General features: G+C 38.9%; 1 protein-coding gene across 2 annotated transcripts in view; it reads right to left on the bottom strand.

The window, feature by feature from the left end:
* UNC5D (unc-5 netrin receptor D) overlaps positions 1 to 19,611 on the bottom strand; it is a 534,662-nt gene that overhangs the window by 106,628 nt on the left and 408,423 nt on the right. The gene's annotated exons all lie outside the window — the stretch shown is intronic.

Below are 19,611 nucleotides of genomic sequence, written 5' to 3'. Positions count from 1 at the left end.
TCTCCCCCACCCTCTGAGCACGGCGATTCCCATCTCTAATTTGTTTTCTCTTGGCTTGTTCCTGGAGAACCTATTTTCTTCCTTCCAGTTCCACCCTAATCCTATCATTGGTCCAAATTCCTCTTTCCTTGAACATCTGAGGAAGACATAGGCAGAAGCCTTCTGCTCCCTTGAGCCTTCTCCCGCCCTCAGGGAGGGAGCCACCCTTAGCTCCCTGTTTCATCAAGTTCGCCAGGTTCCCCCATCTGACTGCGTCTCTTCCCCATCTGTCCTCTGCTTCCTCACATAGACTGCATCTCCACTGTCTAGTGCCATCTTGGTAGCGCTAGACATATCTCTTGTTCGCAATAACCATTTAGCTCTAGTTAGCAGCATATTTAAAGCACAGTCATTTAATAAACACATAAAACCAGAATTTATCACAGAAAGCAATAGCTAAAGAGATGCCTCAGAAGTATTTGCAAATCAGGGGACATTTTATCACACTGTACCTACCATCAGCACAGTCAATGAAAGTTGATTTTACAATAAGATGCCTCATTTCATTTTGGGTCTAAATCTAACAAATTCTAATTTATCACCAACAAACAAATGGCATCCACTACATAACAATTTGGTTTAATAATGATTTGTTGGTCTCTATAAAAAGGGATTTATTTACAGAAGAACACCTATAATAATCCCTCAATACTTACACTAAGTACCACATCATTAACGAGAGCTCACAGTACCCAAAATTGTCACCATGGAAAATGTACCCTAGAAGAGGCGAATTTGAGAAAAGGATACCAGACAGCCGAAAGAAGAGATTTGAGAGCTACAGTAAAACATAAAGGAGAGCTATAAAAGCAAAGCGGTACAGGACATGAAGGAAAGAGGCAAACCTTGCTACCAACCACAGGAAGCTCTTGTGGGCATCACCCTGTTCCAGCCTCGAGGTGCAGGTACTAACAATGACCCAGAACCAAAGAGTGGAACCAACTTTGTAACGCATTTGACTAACAGTCTGTGACACAATGTCTTCCATTCACCACTAACACCGCATATTTCAGAGTCATTCATTTATTCACTTGATAAATATTTAAATGTTTATCAAATACCAGAGGTTGTACTGAGAGCCGGGTAAAGTCAGGTGAGCAAAACCATGATGGCCCCTTCTTTCCTGGATCTTATATTTAAAAGGTAAGATAAAAATAAACAAATAAATCCACATCTTCACCAAGGAGGAAGAGTTGCAAAATAACATTGTCCCCAATATCTGGGAAGAAATGTTTACTGTACAGTCAAAAGAATTAGATTTCAAAAATCTCCATTACTCCTGTGTCGCTCGAAAGAGCAATTGGCTTGCTTAAAGTAGGTCTGAGAGCTTTTCTTCCACGTCTGCTTTCCTCCTGGTTCAGAAATTCAGGTGCAAGTTGCCGGTTTTCTGATTGTCAGTTCTCTGGTCTTCCCATTTGTAGCATCTAGCAAGCTCTTCCCTCATGTCCCCGCCTCAGCTGTCCTCTTGTTCCATACTTCTCCAAATAGCTGTCAGGAAGTAGGGAAAGTCTAGCACTGGTCTGCAAGTAAATTATTCATAGCGAGGAGACGGCCAGACAGCCCTGTGCGCAGTGCCCCTGGAGACTGAAACTGAAGGAGTCGCAGCACCTGGAAGTCAAAGAAAGCTTCCCTAAAGAAACCTTGGCCCAGAGGAAATGAAAGCCACAATCACCAAGTAGAGACTTGGCTTCAAATTGAAAACTTATAGAAAATAAATCATACACACAACAAACTAGTCCCAAAACTAGAAATAGACATGGCACCAACTTGATAGATAAAAAGTTAATAATATGAATTAAAAGTTCATGTCTTGGAAAGTTGATTCCATCACAACAGTGTTAAGAGGGTGGCAAATCCTATTAAGGTATTTGAAAGGTGAGGCCGTGAAGAGGTGATTAGATTGTGAGGACTGTGCTCTTGTGAACGGTTTCATCCATTCATGGAGTAACAGGTGTGGTTCTGATGGCGTTATAAGGAGAGTGAGTGAGAAAGTTAGCTCTCTCACCCAGCCCATTCCCACCGTGTGATATTCTGTGCTGGCTACAGAGAGTTACCACCAAGAATAGGCCCTCATCAGCAGTGTCCCCTTGACTGTGAAATTCCCAGTCTTCAAAACTCTAAGAAATAAATTTTATTTCTTTATAAATTACCCAGTTTCGAGTATTCTGTTATAAGCAACAGAAATGGACTAATACAAATATGAACAGCTCAAGCTCTCATTTAAGTGGATGATAAAAACCAATCCCAGTAAATACGGCATAAAGATGAAAAAAACCGAACAAAACACATCATAATTAAAAAGCTGAATAAATATTCTATACCACTAACAATAAAGGTCAAACAACAATATAATGAGATTTTTGCTACATAAAATAGCAAATATTATGATCTCTCTCTCTCTCAGGCACACACACACTCACGTTTCTATTTTTGTGGCTGCCTTGGTTTCTGCTGCGAGTGCAGACCATAGGACATTTCCCCTGTCACTGCTCTGCCATTATCTCCTTTCTGGGACTTCTGCAGTCGCCTCTCAACTAACTGGTCTGTCTGCTGCTGCTGTTCTTGCCTCTGCACTTGATTCTCCACAAAGGGATCAGCTCATATCATTTTCTAGCTTGAAATCTTTCCATGGCTTTGAATCTCACATAGAACTAAATTGAAACTTCTTTCAAGATCAACAAGGTTCTTCTGTGGTCTAGCCTCCTCTCAGTTATCCACCTCAGATGCTCAAGTAACCCCCTGCTCACTCCACTCTGCTGGACTCTTTCCTGCCCTAGAAAGTTCAATGCAAGTTCCAACTTCACGGCCTTAACATCTGCTGAGTCCTCTGCCCAGAAGGCCTTTTTCACAGGTCTCCCCATGGTTCAATCCCACTGTGCAATCAAGCCTCCTCAGACAGGCCTTGCCTAACAACCTATTCTAAAATAGGAAGCCCAATCCATTCCCCCACCCTACTTTAATTTTCTTCCTAATACTTATATCCATCTGATAGGCTTAAAGATAGTAATACCTTTTGTTCTTGTTCTTATGATCACAGGTATTTACCAAAAAAAAACCTAATAGGGATGCAAGTGAGGGTTTAACCACAATAAACTATTCTTGTTAGCCAAAAAAGGGAAAGAAAGAAAGAAAAGCATGCCAAAGCTACATGCCAAATAATAGAGTTTTGTTGAAAGAAACTGTTTCGACAATATGATTAAGTATTATATAGGCATTAAAAGTTAGAATTTCAACTAGGGAAACAGAAAATGCTGATAATATATGAAAGAGTCAAAATTCTATGTTTAGTTTTATCACAAATTTATAAAACAAAGAACCCCACATACATGTGCTGAAAAAAAAAATAAATGCGAAGGCATTATGTTCACAGAGGTCATAGCTATGGGTAAATGTTTTCTTCCTAGTAGTTAATTGTGGCACATTTAAAAAAAAGTTTCAACAATCTGAAAAAATCACTTTAGCTTAACGAGTATCTTTCACTTATCATGTAGCACAGTGATTTTCAAATTTATATTTAGCTACAGAATGTCTCTTCAATTCAACAATTATCTGAAAGCCCAAAATGAAAAATGATAAATAAGGAAATGTTTATCAATTTCATAAACATGACTGATGAAGAAATGTGGCTTCTGAGCTGCAGATCTGAGGGACCCTAAGCTGTATAAGCTTCGCCACACCCAGGCCCAATGTCTGCATAACTCCAGAGGAAATTATTCTCAACCTTCCTTGTCTATGTCAACCACACCCCGTAGAGATGTCCAGTGCACGACCTGCACTACCACATGAGCTGGCTCTGCTATACGATTTACCACCTACTCACCCACATGCACTATAAACATACACCATGGCCTGCCTCTAGGTCTCCCCAGATCCTAGTTTGAAAAACGTTGATATAGAATAAATCAGGTGTCACAGGCATATGTACGTATACATGTGTGTGTGTGTGTATGTGTGTGTGTGTATTCTGGTATACTTGGTCTTTACGGTGTCATGACTGAGGTCCATCAATCCACTCATGTCTATAAACAATCAACACATTAGGAGACCCTTAACTGTGGGCTGCTTTCTATTCATAACCTAATCCATCTAACTCATGGCAGGATCTTTATGTGGAAATCAGTTTGGTATTTTCTGGGCTTATAAAAGTGACAAATTGTGCTTGAATTTATGCTTTTGTCACTTAGAGAAACTTTAAAACATTTTTGATGAGCTAAGTGCTCCTAATGTAGAACACTTTAATAAATTAGAAAAAGAAATCATTCTCTACACCAGTAGCTGAAAACTCCAATGCTCCTGGGGGCCAGGGAGATAACATAAATTAGTGAAGTGGCGCTGGGTGCAAGACGTCCATGTGTGGTACTTGTGTATTCCAGACAAGGGACTGTTCTTCATCTCCACAGAGCAATGATCTCATGCTTATTTTTCTTAAAAAAGTCACACTTTCTGTCTCCTTTTGTTTTCCCACTTTAGGTAAAGAGATGGGTATTTAAAAAAATAATGATAGTGCAATGAAAATTGACCATTAACTCATTTTTGCTTACAAATCTCTTTCACTTTTTATGTATCACAGTGGTCTTCAAATTTATGTCGTATTTCACCTCAGCATTAGAAATTACAGGAAAGTGGTGACTGTGGCAAAATGTACACCACCAGAACTGTGCAAGGTGAGGCTGCTAGTCAGGGTCAGCCTACCGTTACCACGACAGGGTGTAGGCCCAGACCTTCTCTTTTCCACGAGAAGCTGGGGATGTGTATGTTAATGTGATATTTCTTGATTCTTCCACACTGGCTCATGTATTACAAAATATAATGTGAGGCGCAAACTAAACATATCCACACTCTAGATGAAGATTTGCCCCCTCGTCTCCACCAAAACTGAAATACATTAACTTTCTGAGCCATAGTGAATGTTATCACAAAGAGGAGCTCAATGCCCCTCGCTGAAGTTATCTCCTTTTCATTAAATCACCTTCCCTGCGCATCCTACAGTGTTATGGTTCACGTGACTGGCGAGCATCAAAGAACTTTTGCACCTATACACTCGTACAGTATTATGCAAGTGTGCATGTATACTGAGTTTAAAATTATTTAACAAGAGGTTGCCAACACTGGAAATCCCTACTTAAACCCTTAACAAAAACAATACTAATTTTCAAATTAGCATTATAGGATCAATACATTGACCAACTTGAGGCTAATAGACATTTGTATCACTGATCCAAATGATCTCATGCTAACAGGTCATCTCTTTGACAGGGAGGCTTAACATTCCTGAAGGTAGGTAGAGGCATTCACCTCCCAGAGAAACAATTCTTCCTCTGGTTTCTACTTAGTTGATAATGCCAGTTAGGAACATGTGAAGAAACCAGTTCCTTAGAGGTAATGAGCTTATGGATTTGCAGGATGCTGGCATTCATTAACATAGTGTTATGTACAGATGGTGTGCAATTGTAGATTTTTCCAGTTTATAAACAAATCTGGAAAAGCAGACCATCAAAGACAATTAGATTTCACGGCAGACAGCAGGTTCCTGATCAGTCATTCTGGTTAGTTGAGGACAGAAGGTATGAATTGATGAGCCTATAGATTTTTGTCACCAGTAGGCAACATAATTAGATGAGGAGGGAGCCTTCTTTAGAAGAGGGATGGATCGATGCTTTGGGGAAGATTCCGTTACGTGAGACGTGGGTTACATATGAATATGTTTATATGAGTCATAACATTTCACTTACTTTGACCTTTCATCAGAGACAACTTATGGACATATTTACGTAAGCCTTACACTCAAATGTTTATTTTCATCAGACAGTATGTTAGAATTTTCATGCTCCTGCGATTGTTCTTAATATTTTATAAGAGAATGAGAAGACAAGTGATGTTATTAGCCATTTAGAAATGACAAAAAAAAAAAAACAACAACAACAAAAAACCCACCCTGTCTAGAAAGAGAAAGCCACTTTAATAGACCAGCTTTCCTCCCACACAGGATCCCAAGCCCTTTGACCTTTGAATTCTAGACAGTATCGGCCTAGAAATCTCCCTTCATATCCCACAGAAAATGCCAATGAGGACCATTTATTGGTACCTACCAAGTGCTCCTGTGCCCCGGTTCCAGTTCTCTCTCTTGGGGTTTGCTAGACACGATGTCAAATTGGGTTGCTCACATATGTTAAGGGCGCAACCTCAGCTTTATCACTTTTGAAGTTTCTCAATTCATCTACTCACTGCCTGTGATCAATTTCTCTCTGCCCCACTCACTAGAAAGCTCCTTAAGAACACAAATAATATTTTAAATGTCTTACATCTGAGGTTGTTCAGTGGCACCTGCTGAATAAATAAATGTTCTAGCCCAAATTGGTGTCTGTACAATAAAACGTCAAACTGCATTTTGGGGGTAAGGCCAAAGGGAAGGGGGATATTATTCTTTGCTTTAGGTATCAGACTTGAGCATAGATATGATCTAAAAGAGAGACATTTCTGGTATACTTGTACTTAAATACATATTCTGGGAACTACTACTATTTCATAATGGTTGCATGTGGTTTCATGTTGAACTAAATGTATTCACTCAAGGCATGGGCTGTGCAACAGTAATACGTGTTTTTTTCACACTACAATCAAGGATGGTTTGGAAAGGCAACCTTGCCTGGTAGGTCAGGGTGGAGAGCCAGGGCTACACCAGTGTGTGAGAGAGAGAGCCAGGGAAGAACTGCAAGGCCACAGGAGCTCACAACATGGTCACGCCCCACATAACCTCTCAAACCTTATGTGAAGTTATCATCTTACAAAAAGTGTGACTGGATTTCTGAGAAAACAGAGAGAAGGATAAGGTCTGCATTCTAGATGGTGAGCGGCTAAACTGAGAAGGCACACAAGGACACAGAGGTGGGGGCAGAGTGGACCAGGCAGAGAAGTACACAGGGGATTCCAGGGGAACCGGGACGAAGCCTCTACAATTCCACACCCTGGGAAACTGGTTGAAACAATACGTTTCTCATTCACCGCAAGTCACATTATGAGTTCTGATTTGATCAAATGGATTATTTCCCAGACTAATAACAATAATATCTAGCATTTCTTGGACGTTTACTTTGTGCCAGATACTCTTTTAAGCACTATACATATGTTAATTAATTTAATCCTTAAAACAACTCTATGGATATCATTTTTATCATCCACATTTTACAAAGAAAAGGAGATGTTAAGTACCTTGCCCAAACTCATACATATAGTTAATAGTAGAGCCAGAATTTAAACCCAAATTTGAGGTCAAGCTTTGCCAGATTTGGGTGGAATGACTACAGACTCTTTGCAAAATTACACTGAAATACACAGGTCTGTCACCATTGAAGGGAGAACTTAAAACATGTTCTTGGCAATGGCAACATTGTAAGAATAAGTACATTGTCTACCAGGGGGACAATTTAAAGGACACCTCTCAATTGAATGCACACATTTTGGTTGTATTATATTAACCTGTTACGATTTTCAGGACACGACCTGAATTATTTTGATACTGAAAAAACTACTACAACTTAGTATTTGTCTGTGCATAAGTCATGAGAATTTATGCTCGCCCTCTCAAAGTTATCTGGTGGTTTATTTTGTTTTTTGGCAATGAATAGAAATGAGCTGAGCAAGTAGTCCATGAAATGTCACTGTGGTGACACAGGCTACGGTCTTCAAACGTTTAAGAAAACCAATTGGATCTAAGTCAACTGGATGACTTATAGGAAGACGTTTGCTGTCCTGAGAAAAGGAACAGGGTTTCTGTTATTTTGTCTACACTGCACAGAAATGTGATTCTGAAGACATAGCAGCCGTCTTGTGACCACGAGGAATTGGCAATGGGAGTCACAGAATTGGTCATTGTCCTCACACTCGCAAGTGAACACGGTTGCTATTCAGTACATCATCTGATTTGATCCTCACAACAACCCCAAGATAGGCAAAGAAAAGAAAATCTGACTCTTCTCATGTTATAGATTACATGATTTGCCTAAGGCTGCATGCTTGGGAAATGGTAGAACTAGAATTAGTAGCCTTCACATAATTTTTCCACCCCAAGGTATTAGCCATTTTCTTAGGCCTCTTTATTGACCACATGAAGTGCTACTCCTAAACATTTCCTCTAGTTCGACCTGGCATTGTCAAAGAAGTCTTCACAGGGACTTAACCACTGCGTAGAGTGACACTCCTCTATGGAGTGCATTATCTTCTGATGGTGGTTGAGGCCATTACTTGCTTTGCCACTTACAGATTAGATGTCACCTGTCCTGTCCTCTCTCCTTGATAATGTTTCCTTCAGGTTATTTATAACAATACTATCATGTTTCCCCCTTTGTCTCACTTTTCTTTCCAGACTGTACAGATTGATTTTAAAGCCACCTACACTGCATTTTCTTCAACTGAGCTATGCTTATCTGATTATGCATCACAGAAGGAAGCAGAAATTCAGCTTAATTGTGGAGCCACCACAGCAGAACCAGGCGAATGACAGAAACCTAATGATCACAGACAGAATCACACTCACCGGCGCTGAAGGAGTTGCAGACAAAAGCACCCCTGTAGAAGCCCGCATTCTGACGTGGAGCTCTATGTTCTGACATTGTGCGTCTCTTGTCAGATCGGCGTTGTCCTTTAACTTCCCTGTTCCAGTAATGGAAGTCAGGTGCAGCCTTGTGCTATTTTTTAAAAATTCATTTTGACAAGTAAATGGTCTCTGGACAAGTGAACCTCCTCCTCCACTGTTTACTGAAACTATAACATTGTCACGAGTGTGGAATGAAACGTTTATTTTAACGTAAAGCCTTTAAGAATGATGATCAGAGGAAAAGAGAACATTAAACAGATGAAACATGAATACGAGACTGGGGAGAGAGATGCAGTCAGAAGCAGTTTGCAAGGGAGGGCACGCGCTGCCATTTGCCGCTCAGCTGTGCTTTTGATAGTGTAACGGATCTTGCTCTTTGCTAATTCTACTTCTGCTCACTCTCTTCTGCAGAGGAAAAAGAATTCTACTTTTGAATCTCTGATAAAGCAACACCTGAACGAAATGTAGACAAGAGCACCTCTGCAGAAGATGCTTCCAAAGCTTGATATCCTGAGTGCTCCAAAACAGCGTAATGTGTGTTTCATTTTAAAAGATTATTTTAGGGTGGGGAGAACTCTAACAATATTACAAAGATTTAGCTTCCAGAGAGACTAAAAACTACTTCTGTATTTACATTTCCCCCCATAATCTCAGGTAAGTAAGTAGGTTTTAAGGTGCCATGTCTTGTGACCCCAAGCACAGTATCCCTCCTAGAGGAGACTCAGACTTGGGCCCTCTCCTGGCGAGGGAGGCCCACGCTGCTGGACCACAGTGTCCGGGCTGCAGAGGGCTCCCTGGATTGACACTAAGCCTTTCCCACTGATCCCAGGAGCCAGAGGGAGGGAGGCCTGTGGTGTAACCCGGAACCTGATGATGAACCTGTTTTCACGACAGTGATAGCTTTTAACTTGGGTTTGTTTTTAATCTGCACTTGGCAGCAGTTGGATTTATATTAAAAATCTGAGTCAGAACTGACATTCCTTGTGGACATGCCATGTTCAATGTCCTTAAGTCCATGCATCAAGTGGAGCTCACAGCACAACTTGCAAGTGGGACTGAGCTTCAACAACTCCAGGCTGGTCTAGACTTTCAGAGATTTAAGGTTGTTTTTAAGATGCAGGCCAAATGTGTGGGTTTTTTCCCCCCAGTGATTTGTAATATCCATTTTATGACAGAAAACTTTTTTGCACAACACTCTAATAAACATTTTGATTTTTTAAAAAAATCAACGGTTCCCTTTTTCTGTTGCTTGTTACCATGAAATACATACTCAAGGGCTAAGAAAACACCATGTTACTAAGGATTAAAGTATTATAGATTCTAAGTGCTCGTACATAAACAGATTTTTAAAAGCTGATATCTAAGTTAACTACAATCAGAAAACAATCCACAAACACATATCACTTACACAAACACAAACCATTTGAGAAATCAAATCTGTTAAGAAAAAAAAAGTTTCCATCAGCCCCTGGAAAAGGCTAATCACATAATGATCTACAAAGGAAATGCAGGGACAGATATGGATTAACTCAGCTTCCATTTATTGAGTGGCTAAGAATGAATTAGCATAATTATAAATTTGTTCCAATTACAAAAGGCAATTATCAGAGACCAGCTTACAGCAGTACCAAAATGAAATCAGCAAAGTGCATCTACATTCCAGGTAGATGCCATTGAGCTAATGGTGCTTAAAAAAAAGAGGCTCTACACTCATTCATCTTCCATCCCTTTGATTACATACACTTTATACAAGTTTCCTTTCAACTGACAGACACAAAGCCACCATGAAAGATGAAAAAATATATGCTGTAAGAAAAAAATCATGCTTAATATAATAACGCAACTGCAAAACAACCAAACTCAAACCCTAAAGGCTTGTATGGATAATTTATCTAGATCAGTGGTTCAGACAGTGGTTTTAAGTTTTAAACAGGAACTCACATTGACTCTTATGTTCTCTCCAAAATATTGATTAGGAATAAAACTGTGACTAAGTCTGTCATTACCTGCTCCAAACAAAAGTTCTTTGTGCAGAGAAAGAGAAATACCACAGGTTCTCACTTATTTGTGGGAGCTAAAAATAAATAAATACACAAACAAATGTGGGGGGGGGGAGGGAAGAAGACACAACAGTCACAATTCCTTGAACTTGTGAAGACAAGAGAACAGATATGATGCTGATGGAGGGGGGAGATGGAGTGGGGGGAGGTGGAGGGGAGGAGTTTGGGGGGGAGATGGAGGGGGGTGGAGGGAGGGGAGGTGGAGGGGGGAGGGAGGATTCGGTAAAGGGACATGAAAATCAACTACATTGTATATTGATAAAATTAAAATTTAAATAAAAGTTCTTTGTACAGAAATGCAGTGCTGTTTTGCAAAGATAGACCCACTGCTGTTCATACTGTTTGTTTTCATTCTGCCTTCCCATTATAGACAGAAGCTGTGGCCTCATTAACCACTGCTAACCTGGAGAGAGCCAGGTAGAGTCAAACATATTTTGTAAAGGAGGCAATAGGTTTGGTCTCCGAATTGTGGAGATGAAAATGCAATTCTATTTAATTAGCTAAAACTGTACATTTATATTAAAATGTGCCCAGCGATTAAGGAGATACAGATAAGAGATACTCAGATCATAGATTAATAAGAAAGACAAAAATGTATTTCGATTGTAACTAAACACAATTTTTTTGCTTTTGCAAGGATGGTAGGCTCAGTGGAGCTGGGGTAGGGAAAAGCAGAGAAGAAAAGGCAGGGAAGGAGACAACGTTACCTACATTGGTGGTCCCCTATATGTCACGTAAAAGACTAGGCTCTTTCTCATCTCAAACCACTCAGTAAGGTAGATGTTAACTACATCTTTATAGTTTAAAAAGCAACTGAGCCTCAATGAATTTAAATATTCAAACATGCTAAAAATTCTGCCATCTTAAATAAGTCAATAAAATCCCTTCCATCCCCCTCTGGTCATATCTCCTGAATTCTTTACCGAATATTCACCCCTTGTCATCATATCTCAATCTGGCTTCTACACCATCAGTTCACCGAAACGGCTCTTGCTGAGGTCACCATGTTGCTCCATTCAGTGCATGCTGCTCTGTACTCTTACTTGACTTTTAGGGGCAATGATGAGCACTCTTGAATTTGTCCTTTCCCTGGTTTTTATACCACCGTTCTCCACGTCCACCCCTCTGGCCACTCCTGCTCTGTCTCTTTCGCTGGCTTTTTCTTCTCTATCAAAACATTAAGTGCTATACTTCTCCATGTCTCAAGACTAGGCCCTTTTCCACATCTCAAACACGATCTCATCTAGACTCACGTGTCATTCACAAGCCATACACGGAACATTCCCGAATTGATATCTTCAGATTATGGACCCTCCAGAGCTACAGCCTCTTACATGCGGAGGCTTATTCATCACCTACTTTTGTGTACTTCAAAGATACTTATGCTCAACTTGTCAAATTAAACTTGGATTTTTTTTCCTTGCAGGAATCAGAAAGGGAGAGATGACTTCCCTACCTGTCTGATATTCAAATATTTGAAACTTATCATCTGAGTGATAAGAATTTCACTAACAAAATGTAGAGGTATGATGACAATAATGTCACATTAAAAAGATCCCTGTTGATATAACGTAAAAAACATGTGGGATGGGAAGGGGCAGGAAAAGCTAGAAGCAAAGAGATCATTAGGACACTGTGACAATAACCCAGGGGAGAAATTACAGTGGCTTAAACTGGAAGGTTTATATGAGTATAGACTAAGGATCCCTGACAAGAAGTTGGGTAAAATAGAATGAATAGAAATTGGTGACTGACTTGGTACAGGATTTAAGGAGAGGGAGCCACAATTGGGCACCCATATATCTGATTTTGACAAGTGATACAGGGAACACTAGGTGAAGAAGTCACTGGGGATACTGTGCTGATATATACTGACTGATTATCAGCTTGGTCCCTAATACACAAAGAGCATCGTGAAATCAATAGAAAGAAAAAAAAATGAAGGAAAGGAAGGAAGGAAGGGACAGAGGATGGGAAGGAAGGAAAAAACGGGGAGGAAGAGATGGAGAGAGAGAGAGACAGAAAGGAAGAACTGGACATGGAAACATAAAAGTGGACTAAGTATGTGAATAATTAATTCAGCAATGCAGTAAATTTAAAATGCACATAAAGCACTGAAACAAACTTCTTCAACACAGATATCTTGTGAGCTCAGAACCTAAAGAGTCGTCTACTTTTTGAACATATTTACTCAAGTCTTCAGTATAAATTGCATCCAAAGATATAGGCATACATGAAATCAGGCAAAAAATGTAACAGGGAAAAACAAAAACAAACAAAAAGACTGAGAAGACAACCCTCAAGAAAAGAAACATTTTAAGATCAGGCAAAGGAAGAAGAAGCTACAGAAATTCGTTGCTGATCGTGAAGTAAGAGAAAAATCACAAATGTGTTTGTTACGGAAACCAAGAAAGAAAATCATTTGAAGCACTGAAAACGACCACCGAAGCAAAAAGTGCAGAAAGGCAAAGTCCTAGGCTTCATCTCAGCTGAAGCTCCTTCTATGGTACGTTAATTAAAATTCATTTAAAGAATTATACTCTTGCCTTGGTTATTTTTAATGTGAATTACAACAATAAACTATACTTTCCTGTGTTCCCTTCCTCAGTATTCACTAAAACTTCCTCAAAGTCAACTGGCCTTTTAAATAAAGTGGTATCTCTATCTCACTCCTTACAGTAAAACAAACCCTAGGTATATAAAATATTAAAATATAATGAGTGAAGCCGCAAAAGTACCATAAGAAAGCATGGATGAATATTTTTGTAATATTAGAATGAGAGAGGATTTCTGACATGGTATAAAAGCTAAAAGCCATAAAAATTTACTATTAAAATTTAAAAACTCTTGTTATAAACAAGAATAAGTATTTTTTTAAAGTTTTAAAAATGTTTGCAACATATGACAAAGTGTTGTTTTACCAAAATCAAGAGATATAATAAATATATTCTGCATTCAATAAAAATGAATGTTGGGCAGCATGTTGTATCAGTATGTACTGACTGAATATCAGCCTGGTCATTCATATACAAAGACGATGCCAAATCAATAGGAAAACAAACATTCCAACAGAAAAATTACCTAAGTACTTATATAGATTATTTAGAGGAGAAAAATACAAATGAAGAATTAACCTATGAAAAGTTATTTGACCTCACCAATAATAAATTTGAAAATGAGATATTGCTGTTAACCTATTATGTCAAATATTGAATCTATTTAGGGTTGGCCAAGGTGTAAGGAAGTTTCCATTCACTTTTGGTAATATTCTAACTTAGTACATTCCTGGTGTAGAACAATTTTGCAATTCTTACCAGAACTGAAAATGTTTATAGACTGTATTATAAAATTCCACTGGTTTCAGTAGAATAACCATTAGTAAAAATCTAGAGATATGTGCTGCTAATCACAACTTTGTTTATAATTAAATCAATTATACATCTATTCAATGGAATAGGAGGCAGCCATCAAAAAGAATGGTGCATTTCTATTTTAACAGAATGGGGAAGACATCCATGAGACATTAATGAGTGTAAAAAGCAGATCATAAAATAGTATTTTTATTATGTCTACATTCAAATACACACACATAAGCATCTGGAAGGCAGTTCGTCAAATATTGTTTTAAATTTTTGTTGATCAAAATTTTCTTCTTATAGGTTCCCAGATGGGTAATTTTCTGTATGATTGTACCTCTGGGCCTCTGTAGTTGGCAGGATCATGTGACTAGTTCTGACCAATGAGCTGTCTGTAGAAGTGACTTGTTAATTCCAGGGTAGAGTATTCACTTTCTTATATTGAGATTCTGCAGACCTCTCTTTTTCTCCCTCTGCCACGCAGCTCACAATTTTTTGAAGAATGGCTATTATATCAGCCTTGGAACTATAGTAACAGTGTCATGAAACAGATCACCCAGCTGACATGTGATGCCCATGTAGCACGAAACAGAAATAAATCATTGTTGTTTTAAGCCACTGAGATTTCTAGATTGTTACTCTATCATAATCTAGCCTATCTTATTTTTTACAATCTATATTATGTTTATGAGCAAGGAAAAAAAGCTATTTTCATTAAATAAATATATGTTCCAAAGTTTGAAAAAAAAAAGTTTCTAATACTCTTGGTCTCTAAGAACTAAACAAATTCTCTTCAACTGCATATCCTTCTGTTCCATAAACTAATACATTAACCAGAAAACAATCCATTTCCAGATGGCTAGCAGGCTAAGTGACTGTGCCAAATCCCATTTTATCTTCAGAGCTATCCATGCCCAGCTATTTCAGTCAACTTCTTGACTTCTGCATTATCTTACACAGTGTAGATCATAGATAATGAGCCATTGCCCAAACACGAGGCTCTATGAAGGGAAGTTTAAATGAAATTACATTGCTTTTACATGTCAGACGTACTTCAGTTGACCATGCAATTTCATAAACAAAATTCAGTTTTTCCATTTCTCTTTTTATTTTCTAAATAACATAGGTAGTTTCATGGATACCAAACATTCCAAAAGAAATCCGAAAAGAAGTGACTTTACATATCCAATATTTTTTCATTTGGGGAAGGTGTGTACGTTCCTCATTTTAATCAGCCTGGTCAATTAAATTGGATGGTTTCCTATTTGTTCCTATCTGGTTTTTCCTCCTCTTCTTTGTATCCTGATTTTTATGAACTAGCTCAGAGCTGCTGTTTGGGCTTCACAACACTACAGGCAATGTTTAAAAAATAAATTAAATTGCCTTTGTGACTTTTTTAAAAAAACTTATTGAAAATGAGATTTTTCAACAGCCTCCACATCACGACCCCCTCCTTCCTTTTTAATTTAAATTTTGATACTAAAATGAGTTTACAATATTCATTAATATCACTAGGGGAGACACTTGTTTCCTATGCAACGTACGGATTACACTATAACTCTTCCCAATCCTTCACTGTTACATGACTTTACAGCTGCCTATATATATATATATATATATATATATATATATATATATATATATATATATATATATATATATATATATAATATTTAGCAGTTTATTTGCCGTAAAAAAAAACCCCAGTATTCCCTATTACTTATTTATTCGTGGACATACATGTACAAAAACATGAATAAAATTCCCACGCAACCCTCGGTCCAACATAAACTGTTGTTTGGAGGAGGGGGTGGTTACAGATATACCTCAGGGTACCTGGAGAGTCAGTCCCTAATAACTCATTCAACTAAGGAAAACCATGATCAAAATTGTCAAAAAAGAAAAGCATAACCAACTTCGGAATTAAATATTTGGTTATTTATTAGGGGAAAATAAAAGTATATATTAAATGAATGTGTAGTTCATAAAGAATCCACCAAATATAGGGTCAAAAACAGTAGCATGCTAGAGCAGAAGGGTACACATTATACATTCTCTATAGATAATTCACAAATTTGATAATTTATATACAGATTATCAAGAGCTGATTCTGTGTAGCACCTATCTATGGAATCTGGGTGCAACCATCACTTTTGTAAAATGAGAAAAATGTCCCCTTCTCTCCCTGACCTCACAGGGCTCTTGAGAGGTTGAAAATGAAACTGTGGATAAAAGGCTTTTTTGAAAAAGTGTAAAGCAATAAATTAATTTAACCTGGTAGGAGATTCCAGGAACCCATGTGGCTTCCCTCAGGGTGCAATGTCAATAGTTCAAAGACACGAGGCCAGAACAATAGCAGCTTTTAATGAGCCCCACATGCTACTCAAGCAGCTTAAACTCAACCCTAAAGGTGCTGAGGAGCCATCCAAGGATATTAAGCAAAGGATTAACCAAAGCAGTCCCACTTAAGAAAAATCATTCTGGCATCAATGTGGGTGGTAACACTGGGGATTAGAAAGGCCAGATAGGAAGTCATTACTCCATTAAGGGAGAGAGATAATGAGTGTCTGAACAGCACAGTGTGGTTAAGATGAGAAGACATCTTGCATAATGCACACACTTGATAACTAGTGATAATTAACAATGAGAGCGAACGAGTGAAAGAACTGTTGGAAATATGTATGACTCAAAAGTTCCTAGCATGGGCAACTTAAGATAAGAGGGTTTAGATTTTCAAGGTCAAATGCCTTTTTTGTACATGTTATCATTGAGGTACTGTGGGACACTTTTTTATATCATTTTTAAATCTTTTTTTGTGGGACACTTTCAAGAACTGATCATTGGCTTTGACAATTGGACTGAATCCAACTAAAGCACATATCCGAGCAACATGCAGCCAACAGTGTTTCTGTTTTGAAAATAAAGCACATTTTACACCTGGATCTTAGAGGAATCATCAAGGAAAATGGTGCTAGTTTATGGGTTTCAGGTTGGTGGTGACAATTTCATAGGTCGCACTATAAAATAACTTTGCAGTTCTTCAATAAGATGAGGCTATTCTGCCCTTTAACTGTATCTGACTTGCAGCTGTGGTCAATAAGTGGAGTACACAAATGTCAGAAGTATCACATCCAGAATGTCAGCACTCCTTGAAGAGAACAATCAATCATCTTCCGGGTGCAAGATAAAACTGGAGCCCATTTCATATAAAACAGGTCAACATCTGGCTGGTGGTCACAACTCATTTGCTTACAGCCTGTTCTTTTCAGTTTGTAAAGCATGCACTTGTTTAAAAAACAAAAATTAGTAGGAGGCTCTTTACTCTGTATTTTCAAAGCAACTACCTCTCCTCTGCATTTGCTAATATAAGTAGGACACACCAAAATAAACAACCATTCAAAATACTTCTTTTAATCATCTTACAAAATACATAGTACCTGAGATAAAAATGAGGGCATTGTATTGGGGAATAATTATGATCAAATTCTTCTCCGCATTTTGTAAAAGAGTCTCTCTTCTTTTTCTCTCTCTCTGTTTCTCTCCCACATTTACACACATTCCCCCTAACCTCTGCACACCACCCTCATCTCCACCACCACTACCATCAACAGCACCAGAGTGTGCCAGACAGACTCACAGACATGATTACTGGAAAAAAAACACCTTCCTTATCATGAATACTTTTGTTACCTTTAGAACAAAAGGCTCAAACCATCAAATGTGTCTTTGCAATTAACAGTATTTGTCTGCCTCCTGTTTAAGACCATCAGAAACGTGATCTGATTGGATATGTTTTAGAATATAATGAACTGGAATAGGGATAAAAAAATGCTTGGCCAGGAAGTACTAAAAAATCAGATAATCATTTTCCACCAGGTGTTGGGCACCTAAAGACCAGGGCTGTGTCAGCTGCTTTTCCTTAGCTCTGAGCACCATATCTGGCACACATCAGGAGCTCCTCAAGTTCATCCATTCATGGGGGTGTCTGTACACATTGGCTGGTAATAAGCAAATCTCCTTCGCAATGCCCTAAAGGAAATGCACGGTAAAACCTTGGCTCTCCCGCAAACTTGCAACTGCAGAACGACTGTTTCTGACTTCTTTTCCATTTTAGAGCTGTGAGCTGCCCATTTTTTTTAGCCCAGATTTGTTTGTGTAAAAATGTGATCGAGGGTGTGATAAATTTACGTAGGGAGGACGCGGTATTACCTATGGGCTCCTCTCCCCTTCGTGACCCTGGAGTTAGATGACACTTTCCCTTTCCCAGCGAGTGTTTATTTTGCTTTAAACCAAGACTCATCCCTTCAAGCTCATATTTTTTACACAAATCACAGACTGAGTGTAGTTGTCCACTATTTCATCCACACATTTGCAATCTCTATCAACCTTGGCAGTAATGCAATATCACCAGAGGGCATCATCTGCTTTATAAACTATCACAACTTCAGTGAAGCACGGGGCCGAGTTCACTATACCAACCTCATCTGTACGTCTCACTACAGACGGGGCCGCCAGACCACATCTTATTATAGAACCAGATTTCACTTAAATCAGTCTAAATGATTGTGCACAGTTTTTTTTAAAAAGCTTTTGTTCTGTTCCTTTTTGACTCTACTAAACATGAGAGCTACAAAGAAGCATACTTCCTATACATTTCATACAGAGAAAGTGCTAGAATTGATACACGTGTATGAGGGTAATCAGCCCTGGCATCAGAAAACGTGTTTTGCAATCTGTTGTTCTTTTTTCTATGAGAAGATCATGTTGGCAAAATGATGCTAAGTCCTCAGCCCCCGAATCTGGAGCAGCAGGAGGGAAGCACCATGAAACGGGAGCTAAGTCAAGTGCACCCTGTCCGTCAGGATAGTATGAGGGTTCATTGACCGGGTCCACTTAGGCCTGCGGAGTGAACAAAATTATAAACTGAACAGACATATTTATTGCTTTGATTATTTATCAAATGATATGTACTTCACCTGCGACTGAGTGTGGTTACAGGAATGTGGTAAAATGTAAGACAGGGGCAGATAAGCAGGTATAAGGCCCACCCGTGGCTCACAGGAAGGCTCATATGCCGCGCATAACGAATAGAGTGGTCCAGGGTTCCTGACTTCCCCAGCCCTGCAAGGGATCGGTTCAAGAACCTTACATAAGGATCAGTCTAGAAGAGAGGGGCTAAAGTCTGAGCATCGAGTCTAAAGCCAGGATAAGGGCAGGAAGGAAAGCCAATCACTGCAGAGGTAAATGTTGAAGGGCTCTAGCAGATTTCTCTTTTTCCATGGTTTCTTTCCAGCAAACTCTGCTGATACAGGGCCCATCTGCACAACACTCTTCTCAAGAATACCACCCTAAAATGGAACCAGAAATTAGGAAGACACTAGAATCAACTTGCCTCATGCAAAACATGGATTCAAGATCATCCTGAGTTTTCTCTGCTCACAGCAAAGGACCTCTCATTATTGCAACCACTGGAAATAAGCAGTGGATCCAATGCGCCAGCTCCTTTCAAACAAACTCCTCTCTGCACCAGTGAATCTCACCAACACTTCTTGCTCGAGGCAAC

This window comes from Cynocephalus volans, chromosome 13 (genome assembly GCF_027409185.1).
Source record: "Cynocephalus volans isolate mCynVol1 chromosome 13, mCynVol1.pri, whole genome shotgun sequence".
NCBI lineage: Eukaryota > Metazoa > Chordata > Mammalia > Dermoptera > Cynocephalidae > Cynocephalus > Cynocephalus volans.
The sequence above is the reverse complement of the archived record's forward strand: the minus strand, read 5'-3'. Positions and strand labels throughout refer to the sequence as shown.